A 16523-nucleotide genomic window follows, 5' to 3' on the forward strand; every position below is an offset into this window, starting at 1 on the left:
CGCCCACCTTGCCAAGACTGAACCCTTGGCCTTATCCAAGGAAGACACATAAATCACAGTGAATGGGAAGGCTGGGTGGCTGCCTGTGGGGTGTGGGCACTTGCACAGAACACAAGTGCAAAGGAGCTAAAATCTAGACAGGGGGTGGGGGCTCAAGACCTGGCCCACTCACTATGCTGCCTTCACCTTGTTCTCACCAACCCTTGATTTTATTTGATTTTTTGGTAATTTATCAAATTTGGCTCCTTGTGTCTCATTTGCCTTTAGAGTCTCTGCAGAGCCCCAGAGCAGAGCTGCCTCCCTCAATCTGCAGAACAAAGGCTCAGGAGAAGCTGTGGAATCCAGGTTTGCTCTTCGGGTGTGAGAGGCACCTCCTGTCATAAGGGGGAACCCTCTATCTCCCACTGGGAGGAAGTGTGAATGTGTAGAAGACATTTTCCTAGGATGACTAGTTTCCTAAGGAATGTGGAAGTTACAGAGAGGGCAGACATGTAAACAGTAAGACAGACTTCGCTAGGAAGCAGAAAGGGGAAAGGTTTTGAGTGCAGATGCAAATTCTAGCCCTTACAAAGAGAAAATTAAGGGTGAGTAGCCTGGAAGCGTAAGGAGGCTCTCACATTTTTATCTGATTCCATCCGTGATTCCTTCTACAGCAGGTGATGATGTTGCCCAGCAGTGAGCTTTTTCCAAGAGTTGCGTTTCTGTACTCCCCACTCCACCCCCACCTTGATCTGCCTGCAGCCTTATCCCTCCAAGGCCTCTGCACTTGACATCTGGGCAGTCTGCCTACTCTGTGGATGGGGACCTTCCCTTTTGACTCCTGCTCACAGTCTGTGCCTCCCCCTGCCCACTCCTTTCCACATGATCTGCTCTCACTGCACGTCTGACCTTTTAACATGAGGGTGCTCACAGTACTTTCTAGAAGGAGGCTTCTCTCATGGAGTGCATGGCCCTGAGAGGGTTAGGATCCCAGGGAAGGAGCAGCTCCAGTTTCCCTGGTGGTGAGCACGTGCAGTCAAAGTATATGATAGCACATCACCAGCTAAGGCAAGAAGCTGGAGACGGAAATGGGGTTCAGTGGAGGATCAGGATCACAGATGGCAGAGAAAAGAATGAAGCCTTGTGGGAACCCACAGGTGGGAGTAAGCACGCATGGGACAAAGGGGAAAAGAGCTGAGCCAGTCTCCATTAGTATTATGGTCTTCTTAAGAAATCCTAATGTCCCCAGACCCCCGATCTTGGAGATACATTGCGTACGCATGTACGCACGCTGACAGTGGTATTTGGTTGGACCCCAACCCGCTCACCTTTGCCTCCTCCCCTTTTCCCTAGAAGGTCGGGACAAGATGACTCTGCTTGGTGCTTGGTGCTGACGGTTCAGTCAAAGCTATTATCAGCATGACTGCTGCCATGTCCTCTGTCACGGCTGTCTTGGGTTTGTCCCTCCAGTGACCACAGGGCCTTTTGAGATCTTGGAGTTGAGTTTGGCTCTTTCAATTTATACCATCACCACTGAGGAACTTTGCGAGGCCTCCCAGGCCTGGGCCATATGTCATTTGTGACCCCAGTGTGTGTGATACTGAAAAGTGTCCATCAGCGGAGGTTCCCCACACAGGACCTGCCCTTAGCTGCCTTCCTCCTGGGTGGTCCCCAATCATCAGTTCATCTTTCTTACCTCCCCACTGCTGTCCCAGGAAATCAAGGCAGCATTTGCTCAGGGGTGTTAATCCCAGTCTACCAGGTGTCTACTGTCAAGACCAAAGTCCCTTTGCTGCTTTTTTCTGGGAGCCTTAGGACTTCCTCACACAGATAGAGGACTCCTGGTAGCCTATTCCGTTTCACAGTTTCCAAAATAAGCATGTAAATTAGTACCCTACAGTGACATATAATTTAAAAAGTAGCAAAATCATTCTTTATGGATAGACTTGTAGAGACCAGGCCAGACTTGTGTTTTTAGGCAAAAACAGAGACTATTTCAATGAGGTCTTATTAGGCCCTGAGCTATTTTTGAGGTTGAGTGCTGGGAATCCTTTTAGTAATACAAGGCAGAATCCCTTTGGGCATATTGGACCACCCCCAGAGATACAAAGTGGATTGCAGAGGCATTCCAAAGAGAGGCTGGGAAAAACCTGACAGGAAGTATTCCCAGAACACTCTACTCCCCAAGTCCCTTTTGGCTAATGATTAGGGCATAACTGTAAACACAGCAGAAGGGCTTCAAAGAAGAGCGATTTGTATATGCGAACGTCAGCTACTCAGCAAACAGAAAAAATGCCCTCCTGGCTTTTGCCAAACTCATAGCACCCCGTATATCAGGGCATTCTGACTTTAATCAAGGAAACATGCATGTCTATTACCCACGGCCATGTCTAAGCCCCACATACAGCCCTCCAAACATGCCGCCCCCCCCACCCCCCAGCGGGCTCCATCTTTCAGCCAGATTTTCCTGGCGTTGGGAAGAAGAGTGATGGCTGAGACATGAGAAAAGGGGAAAAGGAGGCCAAGATGGTCAGGTTACTGGATCTCATTTGATGTCCACACAGGGTGGGTTTCTGGTGGTCATGGTCTTGACATGCATGACCTTGCTGATCACCCAGTTAATACTGCTCAGCAGCACCTGGCCTCACAGAACAAGACATATGTGCGCTTTGGAATTAGATAGGCCAAGAGCCAAACTCAGCTCTATCACTCAGTAGACTTGATAGCTTACCGGACCTGTTTTCTCATCTGTACAATAGGACCGATAATTCCTGATCCAATGATAGGCCTCATTTTGACATTATAAATAAATATATTTTAGGGCTTGACATACAGGAGATAAATACTGCTATTGTTATTACCCTTCGAGTACTTCCACAAGTATTATAAAGTAGTGACTGGTCAGTGAGTGCTTACCATATGCTGGGGATTGGATTAAATATTGTAAATACACCCATTTTGTGATCACCCTTCTATTATAAAACTTGTTTTTTTCAAACCATGATTCTTTTTTTTTTTTTTTAAGATTTTTATTTACTTATTTGAGAGAGAGAGAGTGAGAGAGCACAAGAGGGGGGAGCGGGAGAAGCAGACTCCCCGCTGAGCAGGAAGCCCGATGCGGGACTCGATCCCGGGACTCCAGGATCATGACCTGAGCCGAAGGCAGTCGCTTAACCAACTGAGCCACCCAGGCGCCCCTCAAACCATGATTCTTAATACAGTGGAGTACTGCTATATGTCAGTCTAGTTAAATAAGAATTTCAGCCAGAAAAGGGAGGTTTGAATAGACTGACATTTCTGTTTGCATTCGTTTACTTGAAATTCACTCATATTTCACAAGTGATCTCTATTTGCACCTAGAAACGATATCGTATTTCAGCAAGCATTAATCCTGACTGTTTCTAAACTTCTACATGATGTTAAGAATTGGGACAGTTGGCTCTATGGGCTAGATTAAAAACCTAGAGGTAAAAGGATAAACAAACAAACAAAAACCACCCCCACCCCCCCAAAAAACCCTCTACTTTTAGGTAAACAATTAATTGAAACCTAAGTATTGGGTATCAGCTGTTTCAATTATTCTACTATCTGACATAATCTTCCTCGACTCTGCTTCTATATAGATACAACTCTTTTATGCCACCTTACACTTCTCCAAAATTTCTGGGCTCTTTAATAAGGGGACAGGAAACATTTGCTATTCTAGACCATGTCTGTAAAGAGTCTAAAATCATTAGCTTGTGATACATCATGTGCCAACACGTTTTGTTTGTTAGGAGTCAATAGCTTTGATGATTCTCACGCCAAGTGCCCCACTCTAATTGAGAAGTGCAAGGGCGCCCAGTGAAATAAAAATCTCCAAGTGGGGTATGGGTAACCAGCATGGGGGGCTGTGTCTGTGTAGAGCTAACTCACAGCTCCATCCCTGCTTTCCTGCAGGTGTCTGGGAAACACTGTTTGCCCCGTGTCTCCCCTGTGATAGAAAGATTTGATTTTAAGTCATTCAATCTCTCTAGCAGGTCGAGGTGATCTACTTTTCCTGGGATACACATCGAGGGTTTAATACATTTTCCTCGGACATACAGTTATTAGATGAGGGCTTCAAACAATGGGGTGGGAAAAATGAAGGAAGCAGTCATGGATCCATTCGTGGTGACAGACTATGGTAAGATGCTTCCTGTGTCATACCTCTTTTGATTCCCACAATAAACTGTACATTAGTTGTTGTTATCTGAACTTTACTGATGAGGAAACAGAGAGGTCAAGAAACTTCCCAAAACACTTGGCAGCACCGTCAGGATTCAAACCAGCGTCTTTCCAATATTCACTCTGGTATTCCAGACGAGTGGCACATTCAGAATAACTTGGGATATGGGTAGTAAGAACATTGACTTTGTTGTTAGAGTTCATGGATTCCAGTCCCAGCTCCTCCATTGTGTGATCCTGGGCAATTTCATGCCTCTATAACTCAGTTTCTCATCTAGAAAAAAGGGAAAATAAGAATAATAATAGTAGTAGTAGTAATACTTACCTCAAAGATTCGCTGGGAGGATTAAATGCACATAAACCTTAGCACCCAGGGAAACCTTAAAACGTACCGCCTGCTACTCGTGCTCTTTTTATTGATGAAGGACATCACTAGGTTTATTGAGAAGGATACCACAACAGTGCTTTTTCACAGCATCTTGTTAGAGACTTCATTACCAGAGGTAGGCTAAGAGAGATGGTAACAGTATTTAATTTAGGATGACAGAAGTAAGGGTTCACAAGACTTTCAGTACTCACTGGAGGGAATTTAAGTGCAGTGAAAACACAAAATCTGTGCCTGGGAGTCTTGAGCAGCAGTTGGGTTGGACTGATGTGAGGCCCGGGGGGATGGAGGAAGGAGCCCTGCTCTGCTTCCAGCAGCAAAGGGAGCTCTGGGAGGATTCCTATTCTGGCTGCCTCTGAAGGACTTATTGACAAGGAGTAGTGGCTTTTGTCACCACTTACCCCAAGCTGTGGTCCCTTATTGCTATTTCCTTTTTTTTTTTACTCTTTTTTAAAAAAAGATTTTATTTATTTGTCAGAGACAGAGATAGAGACAGAGAGAGCACAAGCAGGGGGAGTGGCAGGCAGAGGGAGAGGGAGAAGCAGGCTCCCCTCTGAGCAGGGAGCCCGATGCGGGACTCGATCGCAAGACCCCAGGATCATGACCCAAGCCGAAAGGCAGACGCTCAACCAACTGAGCCACCCAGGCGTCCACCTTGTAGCTATTTCTGAGCCAATCCTTGGGAAATGGTGTGAATGGTGGTGGCGATGGGGTGTGTGTGTGCATGTGGTGTTTGTGTATATTTAAACACACATGTTTGTGTATGTGTGCATGTATGTTTGAGAATACTCGAGAAACAAGAAACCACCGTTACGTGATTCTAGTCTATCATCTCTCCCCCTATTCATTCAATACATATTAAAAAATATTGAATAATTCAATATTTCATTATTTCATTTACTCACCAAATATTTATTGACTATTTCTTACTTGCCAGGAACTTTGATAAAGTCTGTGTTAGAAACTTGAGTAAGACACAATTCTCTGCTCCAAATGAGCTGATAGATAGATAGACAAATGTACGTATGTATGTATATATGTATGTGTGTGTGTGTGTGTGTGTGCGTGTGAGTATGTATGTTACTGGAGGAGTCTGCAGAGGTTTTTCAGATAATTAGTTCTCTACCTGTCAGGAAAGAATGTGAAATTCAGTTAATAGCAAACCATGGATTTTGCCCCCAAATTAGACATAGACAAACACCTTATAAAATACAAATGCTGTTGGAGTAATGGGTTGAAATGCATTCAGGTTACTGTGTATGTAATCAGTGTGCCTGAAAATGACTGACTTGAATCCATCTGATTTAAGTATAGGACAAGGGGTGTGGATATGGGTGGACAGTGATAGCTGTTGAAGAGGCCAGAGTGGAAGACAAACCTCCTACTTGGCCTTGTATGATGTCAGTTCACCCTTGGGAGGGCAGTACCTGGGGGACACTTTCCTCCTGCCTGTCTCTATAAATATCCTTTTGTGTTGGTGGCACCACTTTCCTTCAAATAAAAAAACATGCTATTTGGGGCTCCCGGGTGGCTCAGTCGTTAAGCGTCTGCCTTCGGCTCAGGTCATGATCCCAGGGTCCTGGGATCGAGCCCCACATCGGGCTCCCTGCTCGGCGGGAAGCCTGCTTCTCCCTCTCCCACTCCCCCTGCTTGTGTTCCCTCTCTCCCTGTGTCTCTCTCTATCAAATAAATAAATAAAATCTTTAAAAACAAAACAAAACCAAACCCAGGCAATTTGCTATAAGGCAGTTTTTAAGGATTTGTTAATCAACCCATCACTCTATTAATCTGTTGCCCAAGGAGCGCTCCTGTCTCAGTTACAACCATTCCCTGAGGAGAAAGCGACTAAGAAGCCTTGGAACCTCTTAGACGGTGTAACATGTGTGGGATTTGCCCAGGTTGGTGAAATTCAAGCTTGTTATTTATTTTACTGAAAAGCAGTACTAAGTCTAATGAAAGATGAAGAGGTAGATTAACCCACCAAATAATTAGCTCTGACAATAAGGTGTAAATAAAGTCTTCCCTCCAGCCTCTTGGGTTCTCAGGAAGACTCCAAGCTGACTTCTGGACTCTCTGGGGGAGAGGGTGAATGGACAGGCTCCGGAAGGCCTTCGGTGCCAAGCATAGCAGCCCCACCCTCCTGGTGGTCTGTCCTCAGACATACTCTGGTCGTCTCAGTCTCGGTTTCTCATCTGCAAAATGAGGATGCTAAGACCCACCTCATAGAGTTCGATGTTGAAAGAGCCAAATGAGATCTTACCCACAGTTATGTGATCTTGGGCAAGTTATTTAAATACTTTATGTCTCAGTTTATCCATCTGTGAACTGTGGATAATGTGGATAATAGAAGTATCCACCTAGGGCGCCTGGGTGGCTCAGCTGGTTAAGAGACTGCCTTCGGCTCGGGTCATGATCCTGGAGTCCCGGGATCGAGTCCCGCGTCGGGCTCCCTGCTCAGCGGGGGGTCTGCTTCTCCCTCTGACCCTCTTCCCTCTCGTGCTCTGTCTCTCATTCTCTTTCTCAAATAAAAAAAAAAAAAAAAAAGAAGTATCCACCTAAAGGAGTGAATTAATGGAGAGAATTAAAATTAGTTAATATACACAGTATACATAAAGTACTCAGAGCAGTTATTGGCACATAATCAGCATGATGATGATGATGATGATCATCATCATCATCATGTAAAGCATTTGATGGTCCTCAATAAGTGGTAGTTCTTATTTTATTATTTTTTTTCTCTAATCCCAGGCATGTCATTTTGTTAGAGCCCTGCTTTTATCATGCAGCTTTCTAACTAGATTACCTAGGATTATTATTTTAAACTGTGGTAACAGAAAGACCTGAAAGTATCAGCACAATGAATATTTTTTCCTGTAATGGTCCAGGATGCATCAAGATTGGAGGTAGGGCTCTGCTTCCCAAAGCCACTGGGGGATCCATGTTCCTCCCTACCAGACTCTCCATACGTTTGCTTCAGATTCAGATTCAACTAATGCTGGTGGGCCTATTAGATGACAGACACTTACAATCACATTTACAACAACCCTGTGAGGTGAGCATTATTACGTCAATTTTATGGATGAGCAGTCTGAACTCAGAGAGCTGAAATCATTTGCTTACAGTCAGAATCTGCCCACTACTCTTCTCTTTCTTCCAATCCCATAGCATTTAGAGTCTCTACCAAATCAGTTAGTATTCAATCCTCCCTTTTATAAGAATGCTTCTTGCTTCCCCAATAAAAGTGGAGCTAAAGCTTCTAGGTCAAGCATGGGGACTCTCTTTGTTTTTCAGATCCCTGGAATGTTCTTACACAGGCTGGTTAACGTCAGGATTACTTGAACCTGAATGTAACAAAAGTCTCACTGATGAATTTACTAATGGATCTTTATAACTTAGGTGTTAGCCTTCATTCAGGCCAAACCCAAGACCGTTCAGACTCAAAGTTACGTACAAACTTCTTTCTTTTTCTTCCTCTTAGCGCATGTTGAAAGAAACGCTGTCTCCTGAGGACATATACATATGCTTTGCCCCAAGTTTCTCACCCCCACTCCCCCAGGCCCCCCATTACTTGAAAAATGAACCTTGAAAAAATGAACCTTAAGCAGAAATTTGAAAAAATGAACCTTAAGCAGAAATTCACAGCTGTGATTTTCCGTGTCCAACTTCCCGTGTTTGACATGAGGGGGAAAGACTGGAAATGCTAGCTCCCTGACCACTGAAAGGTACTCGCAGTCTTTCCTTTGTGATCCCTTTGGGTGCTGGAAGGTCCTCAGAGCCAGCGGCTCAGGAAAGAAAACCAATGGGGCCTCAGATGATGATGATCCTAAGGGCCTGGTCAAGAGCGAGGAAATGGTAGTGGGGAGCTTTCTTGCTTTGTTGTGCTTCCCCCCTCTTCAGAGACTTTTAGTACAGTTGTCTAAAGCTGGTTACGATAAAACAAACATTACGAATGTCAGGGAGATTGTATTGCACTGGGGTTCTCTGGCTCCCTCTGTCTCACAGCTGCAAGTGCTGCCTCTTCCGTGTTATTAATTTAGAGGTAATCAGGTTTACATTTGCAGCTGTGCAGCATATGTTTTCCTCACACAGTCATGGCCATGGGCACCAGGACGATTAAGACTGGAAAAAATGCTAGCGTTTTTTTCCCCTCCTCTGAGGAATTAATGATGTTTTTCCTTTTAATGCTTGGTTTTGTGTGATTTTATCAATAGAGTATGGCAAACGTGTTTTGAGCACCTCCCATGTGTCCGAGCTATAGGTTTTTTAATAAATGTGATCACTTTGAAATATACCATCTTGGTTTTTTAAAAAATGGTTCTAATTTTATTAGCGGAGAGAGAGCCGAGGGCCTGAACTGCTAAATGGTAGGAGACAGGATGTGAAGTTAGGCATGGTAGGACACCTGTAACACTGCAGTTGGACTGTCACATCAGGAAAAAGCTGATTAGGTATTTCCAGTTGGAATTTGCTATTTCCTTTTCCAATTTCAGTGGAACTCTAAATCGTCCCTAGGTTGCTTTGATAGAAAAGTCCATACTGCTATAATCTGGTTTCTGACTCAAACACAAAAACCGTCTTTACTTTTTTGGATAATCTTGTACAATTTAGCAGACTACGGATTCCTTTGAAAGAGATTTTAACTGAATTATGGTGTGCAGAGGAGAGATAAGCCAGGAACAAGTCTTGCATCAGAGAGATCCTGAACCGCAGGATGTCCTTTTGGTGTCTAAGCTCCCCTGTTTCTTTCTCCATTCAGTGCAATCATTCTCTTGCATTAAATAAGACTATCAATACAAATAAAATTCACTTGAAGAGTTGCCTAGCTAAATTAACCCCTGTATGAAATGGTGCATATTCAGCAAAGATGCAATTTCATTTGACTTTGTTTTTTTTTTTTTTTTTTATTAGCTTTTCACTAGCTTTCTGAACATCAGGGAGCAGGCCTTCATGCTAAAACATGATCTAGCTCGGGGGTGGGCAGACTACAGCCCTTGAGCAACTCCTGCCACCACCTGCCGATTTGTGTACTTGTCTCCAGCTGCTTCTGCATACCAATGGCGGGGACAAATAGTGGTAGACTTGGAGAGGCTACAGATGAGGCTAGCTTTGTGGGCGTATGACTTGTGCGGTGACCCAGAGCCCCAGGCTTAGCGCGGTGACCCGGAGCCCCAGGCTTAGCAGGGTCTTGTGCTTAGCAGGGTCCATACCCCACAAAGTATGTAGCTGGAGCAGATGACAGAGACTATATGGCCTGAAAAGCCTAAAATATTCATTTTCTGGCCTTTTACAGAAAAGTCTGCTGATCCTTCATTTAGCTAATCTTCTGTTTTTATAGTTGTAATTATTTAAATCATTTAATGTGTATAAGAATGAACTGGAGAACATGTTTAAAATGTAATTACTCAGAGATTCTGGTTCGACCAAGGTCTCTTGTGTGGCCCAAGTATCTACATTTTAAAAAAGCCCAGCAGCCCTCAGCTGACAGCCAGCAATGAAACAGGGACCTCAGCCCTACTACCGTAAGGAAATGAGTTCTGCCAACAATCTGAATGAGTGTGGAAGTGGATTCTCCCTTAGAGCATCCAGATAAGATCTCAGCCTGGCCAACGTCTTGATTTTAAGCCTTGTGAGACCCTAAGCAGTGAACCCAGCTACACCTGCCCAGACTTCTGACATTCAGAACCATGAGCTAATAAATGAGTTTTGTTTTTTTAAGCAAAAAATAAAATAAAATTAAGAAGCCCAGTGATGGTTCTCAGGTGGCTGCTTCTTGGGCCACCCCTGGAGAAATCCTGGGGGCCTTTCTCACCTTTGTTTGGGCTATCTCATTAGATATAGGCTCACCGATTCACTTGCCACTAGCCCGCCCTTCTCCAACCCATGTTTTATACTGCGGTCAGGGTAATCGCCCCCAAACCCTGCTTTTGACCTCTTACTGCTTTGCTAAAGATCTTTTCATAGTTATCCAATCTCTGCAGAACAAAGCCCCAACTCATGTGTTTGGCATTAAAAAAAATCCTTCCACTCTGGCTTCCACAAAATCCATTTCCAAATGTCTCCCTGCCCTGAGCCCGGTACAGAGGCAGCAAGTGATAGTGTACCCTCCTATGAGTCTCAGAATCCTCACCCTGAAAACTGAGACAATAATGAATATGATGCACTAAGAAGAAACACAGCAGCCTTTCTCCTGTATGCTTGCCCCAAATGTATGAGCTCATTCTAATCATGAGAAAACAGCAGACAAACCCAAATTGAGGGATATTCTACATAATGACTGACAAGTACTCTCCAAAAGTGTCAAGGTCATGGAACACAGGGAAGATGGAGAAACAGTCACAGGAGACCAAGGAGACATGACAGTGAAATGCAATGTGGGATCCTGGATTGATCCGGAACCAGAAAAAGGACATTAATAGAGAAAGTGGTGACATTTGATGAAGGCCTATTTTCCAGTTAATAATACTGCACCTGTTAATTTCCTGTGTTTTGATAATCGTACCTCAGTTACATAAGGTTTGTTAAGGGAAGCAGGGTGAGGGATATAAGAAAATTCTCTAGACTATTTTTGTGACTTTCATGTAAGCCTAAAATTAGTTCAAGATAACAAGTTAAAGAGGTGGAAATAATAAGATACACATTACGGGGTTGTAAGAAGTGAGAAAATAACAGCTAACTTCTGAGGACGTTTAATAGGTGCCAGACACGGAGAACTTCACATGCATGTAAGTCATCCCAAGAACCATGTGTAGTAGGTAATACTTTTCTCAGGTGCAGCACCTGCACTTAGTAAGATCTCCCTGAGCCCCAGGAAACTTTCTTATATTCACTGCTTCCCAAACGTGTCCACTTTTAGAGTCTCTGTAAAGCCTGTTGGGGCTCCTCTTGCCACTTTGGACTTCTAGAACTCCTATTGTCTGTAAAATTCATTTAGCACAAACTTTGTGCAACTTGGTATTGTTAATTTTCTATGTCTTGTCATTCCAGCTAGAAATGATCCTCTTGAAAGCAGAAGATTTGGATAACTCACAGTGCCTCACACCAAGAATCTTGGATAGCACACACTGCTTGCACCAATAATCTTGGCTATCCCGGGATGCCTTTCATCAGGAATTTCCCAAGTACCTCATCATCCTCAGATTTCCAGGGCCCCCAGGTTCATCTTGCTTGGGCTTGGGGCAGGATCCCCAGCCTTACTGGAATCGGAGACATTTGTTTCTAGCACAGTGAGGGAGTATTAGCAGTTGGCTTCTTGGATGGTTTCCTGGAAAAGCACACATTGCAATCTGACTTCTAGAGTGACATTCAGCCATTACACTTTCTAAAAATTGTTAAAAAACACATAACAGGTGGTTCAGATTTCTTTTTTTCATCCTTGTCATCCTTCCTGCCACCTCCAGGGCTATGACCACCACTCTGACTCTGACTCATCTTGCTTCAGCCACTCGAACCACCGCTGCCGGGAGACATATGAACCTCCTGTACCGACTAAAGTTGGGGAGAAAGAAGAAGAAAACAAATGGACCAGATGCTGCCAGCAAGCTGCCCCTGGCAACACCTCACACTCAGTGCCAGTTAAAATTATTGAAGTTAGAACTAAAGACTGCCTTCTCATGGGGGAAGAATTCATTAGAAATCAGGAACAAATGAAGCCTTTAGAAGAAAAGCAAGAGGAGGAGAGATCTAAGGTGGATGATCTGAGGTGACCCCAATGTCAGTAGGAACCTTGGAAGACATCACTGATGACAATCATGCCATGGTGTCTACATCTGTGGGCTCAGAACACCATGTCAGCATTCTTTCCTTTGTGGACAAGGATCTGCTGGAACCAGGCTGCTCCATCCTGCTCAGCCACAAAGTGCATGCCGTCGTAGGCGTGCTCACGGATGACACGGATCCCTTGGTTCTAGTGATGAAGGTAGAAAAGGTGCCCCAGGAAACCTATGCTATCGGGGGGTTGGACAACCAAATCCAGGAAATTAAGGAATCGGTGGAGCTTCCTCTCACTCATCCTGAATATTATGAAGAGATGGGTATAAAGCTCCCAAAGGGGGTCATTCTCTATGGTCCACCTGACACAGGTAAAACCTTATTAGCCAAAGCAGTAGCAAATCAAACCTCAGCCACTTTCTTGAGAGTGGTTGGCTCTGAAATTATTAAGAAGTACCTACGTGATGGGCCCAAACTCGTTTGGGAATTGTTTCGAGTTGGGGAAGAACACGCACCATCCATTGTGTTTATTGATGAAATTGATGCTGTTAGAACAAAAAGATATGACTCAAATTCTGGTGGTGAGAGAGAAATTCAATGAACAATGTTGGAACTGTTGAACCAGTTGGATGGATTTGATTCAAGGGGTGACATGAAAGTTATCATGGCCACAAACGGAATAGAAACTTGGGATCCAGCACTTATCAGACCAGGCCCCACTGACAGGAAGATTGAGCTCCCCCTGCCCGACGAAAAGACTAAGAAGTGCATCTTTCAAATCCACACAAGCAGGTTGACGTTGGCCAATGATGTGACCCTGGACGACTTGATCATGGCTACAGATGACCTCTCTGGTGCTGACATCAAGGTGATCTGTACAGAAGCTCGTCTGATGGCCTTGAGAGAACGTAGAATGAAAGTAACAAATGAAGACTTCAAGAAATCTAAAGAAAATGTTCTTTATAAAAAGAAGGCACCCCTGAGGACTGTATCTCTAGTGGACCATAGCTGCCTTCAAGGAAATAATCAGGGGTGTCCCGACCCCGTGAAGGGATGAGGTTGGGGAAGTTGCCCAGAGGAACCCACGTTCCAGTTATCTTTCTAAGCAAAACCTCCTGTACCTTTTTGAGCGTGATGTGTAGGACTCCCCCAGGCTGCCTTCATCTGTTGGTCACATGCGGTGCTCTCTCCCCGATAAAGCATGCTCCTTCTCAAAAAACACGTAACATAAAATTTACCAGCTTAACCATTTTTATGTGTACAATTATGTAGTGTTAAGTACATATTGTTGTGAAGTAGATCACGCTCATACATTTTTTTAACCTCTAAAAATACTTCAGTTACCCAGAATAGATGACAAACTCTCACTACTTAACAATGAAAGAAAAAACAATAAAGTCATTCAATAAAAAAATGGGCTAAAGACAAACTGACATTTCACCAATGAAGATATACATATGACAGATAAGCACATGAAAAGATATTCAACATCATTAATAATCAGGGACATGAAAATTAAAACCTCACTGAGATATCAAAGTTGAAGATACCAAGTGGGTGGCTTAGTGTCTGCCTTTGGCTTGGGTCATGATCCCAGGGTCCTGGGATCGAGGCCCATGTTGGGCTCCCTGCTCAGTGGGGAGCCTGCTTCTCCCTCTCCCTCTGCCATTTCCCCCCACACGCCCCGTGCTCTCTCTCTCTCAAAGAAATAAATAAAATCTTTAAAAAAATTGTAGAGTTAAAAGAACATCATCCATTGCTGGCAAGAATGCAAAAAATGACAACCATTTTGGAAAACTGGTTGGCACTTTCTTATAAATTAAGCTTATATTTACCATATAACCCAGCATTCCTACTCTTAGGTATTTACATGAGTGATGACATATGTCCACCCAAAAACCTGCACGTGAATGTTTACTAGGCAGCTTGATTAGTAAGTGCCCCAAACTGGAGAAAACCAAATGTCTATCCATTAATGAATAGTGAACAAATTGAAGCACATTCATACTCTGGAAACCACTCAAGAAAAAAGAATGCGCTACTGATCCACACAACAACGTGGATGGATCTTGAATGTATTACAATAACTGACAGAAGCCCAGTTCAAAAAAACATTATATAATCCCTTTAATATAACACTTGAAGAAAGCAAAACTACAGGGACAGACTAGGGTCAGGGATAGGATTAACTATAAATTCTATAGTGAAATATCCCTTATCTTGACTGTGATGGCAGTTGAAACAGCTTGGACAGCTAATTATGATTGTTCAAATTCATAGAACTGGATACCTAAATAAAGTCAATTTTTACTGTATGTGAATTATAGTTCAGTTGACCTAGCTGTAAAAATACTTCAGCTAGTTAATATTTTAAATAGTTGGCTACTTAATTTACCATATTGCCATCAAAACCTAATATATAGGTAGATCTTAGTTTTCTCTGGGCAGTTCTAGTTAATGCTTGTTTACTTGGTGACCAAGTTGGTTTAACCTTTGTCCCAGACAATAGAAACCTGGTTTGGATGATAGATAATTGTGGTAGGGTTACGTGGTATTCTCATAGTACTTCAGACAAACTTCTGAGATACCAGGCCATTAAGCGGAGTGGTCCAGGTTATTAGATTGCACTAACCTTTCTTCTAAGGAAAAGTATAAGTTAGAGCACATTCTCACTGCCCCTTCAGGCTTAGTCTGACTGATAAAATATATGACACAGATTCTGGAGTCCGGGAGATTTAGGATTAAATGCCAGGACAGCTCCTAAGTAAGTGGGTATGGTATTTAATTGAAATAACCTCACATGTAAAATAGATATTATAGCTGAGTTGCAGAGGTGTTAGAAAAAAGTGACTTAGCAAATTGCTTGGTACAAAGTCAGTGTTCAGTAGTTGCTATGATCATTGTTGTCACCTGTTGTCATTGTTGTTATCATCATCATTCCCTGTGAGTAAAGAGAATTTTCCATTTATGATGGGCCGCCTCCACACACCGAGGGCTGGTAGATCACGCCATGGAGGTAGACACAGTTTCCATTCACTGAAGTCATATGGGCTTTGGCATTTGCAGCCTCTTTCCTTGCTCGTGAAGTGGACTGACTGAAAACTTGTTCCTCATTTACAGCTGGGTCCCTCCCTGAAGAATGACTCGTAGTACCTTCAAGTACCTCCCCTCTCCATTGCTGCCCACTTGCTGGTTGCTTGTTGCCTGGCGTTTCTAAGACAGAGTGAAGTCTATTTAAGTAATTTTAGGAATGCAGCACACCCGAGGTGTAAGACAGCAAGAAGCATGCTTCACCTGTGCCCTTTAGCTCTGTTACTAAGTGTGGGCACATCAATGGGTAGATATTTGAGTTAGTGAGTCAGGATATTTGAAGAAAGTGTGACATTCAAGTATGATTCATTTGAACCTGTGGAGAAAGAAATTCTTGCTTAATGTTTTATTGAGAACCCGCAATGTGAGCCGCCATGAACCTCAGGCAGTTAAGGAGTCAGACGATGTTTTCTTTGGACCAAGAAATGAGTGCTGTGTTATTGTATAGACTGGGAATGAAAAGAAACGTAAGATCCAGAACCTGCTTTGAAGACATTTGTACTGGAGGTAGGAAGACAAAATGAAAAGACACAAATCAAGGAAATGATAATACGGAATAGAATTTAATGCTACTTACCATGGAAAGCCCAAAGTATTTAATAATAATAATAATACAAAGATGTGAGTTAAAGGAGAGATGAATATAAATGAGAAGGGTCAGAGCAGGTATTTAAAAACTCCCTTCATAGGACCTTAGTGTGTCCTTACATGTGACTTAAGAATTTAATTTCCATCACCAACAGGGATTTCAGAAAATCCTAGTCCTATACCCATGCTGAGTGAGAAGCATTCAGTGCGACTGGTATTGAAAACTGAATTCAGTTCATTGTTAATAGATGCAAGATTGATCAGGGTAGGAGATAGCTGGGGTTGGGAAATCAAATACTTTCCAAATGTTCAAAAGACCTATTTGTGAACTTTTAATAGCAAGTTGCTATGGAAACTTCTGTGTGTGTTTTAATAAATTATGGGAATTCTACTTTGCCATGAGGGAGATGGGAAGCAGAGGTAAAGAGGAAGCTTCAAAGGGCAAATAAACGCTCTCCTTTGATAGTTTCTTCATCGATGGATAAACAAATTGTGATGTATACTCACAATGGAATATTATTCAGCCTTAAGGAAGGAAATTCTGATACATGCTACAACATGGATAAAA

General features: G+C 43.2%; 1 pseudogene; it reads left to right on the forward strand.

Moving 5' to 3' along the window:
- The first annotated feature begins 12165 nt into the window (after positions 1-12165).
- LOC110570494 lies at positions 12166-13334 on the forward strand (annotated as a pseudogene).
- Positions 13335-16523: the final 3189 nt, after the last annotated feature.

This window comes from Neomonachus schauinslandi, chromosome 5 (assembly GCF_002201575.2).
Source record: "Neomonachus schauinslandi chromosome 5, ASM220157v2, whole genome shotgun sequence".
In the NCBI taxonomy this organism is placed as follows: Eukaryota; Metazoa; Chordata; class Mammalia; order Carnivora; family Phocidae; genus Neomonachus; species Neomonachus schauinslandi.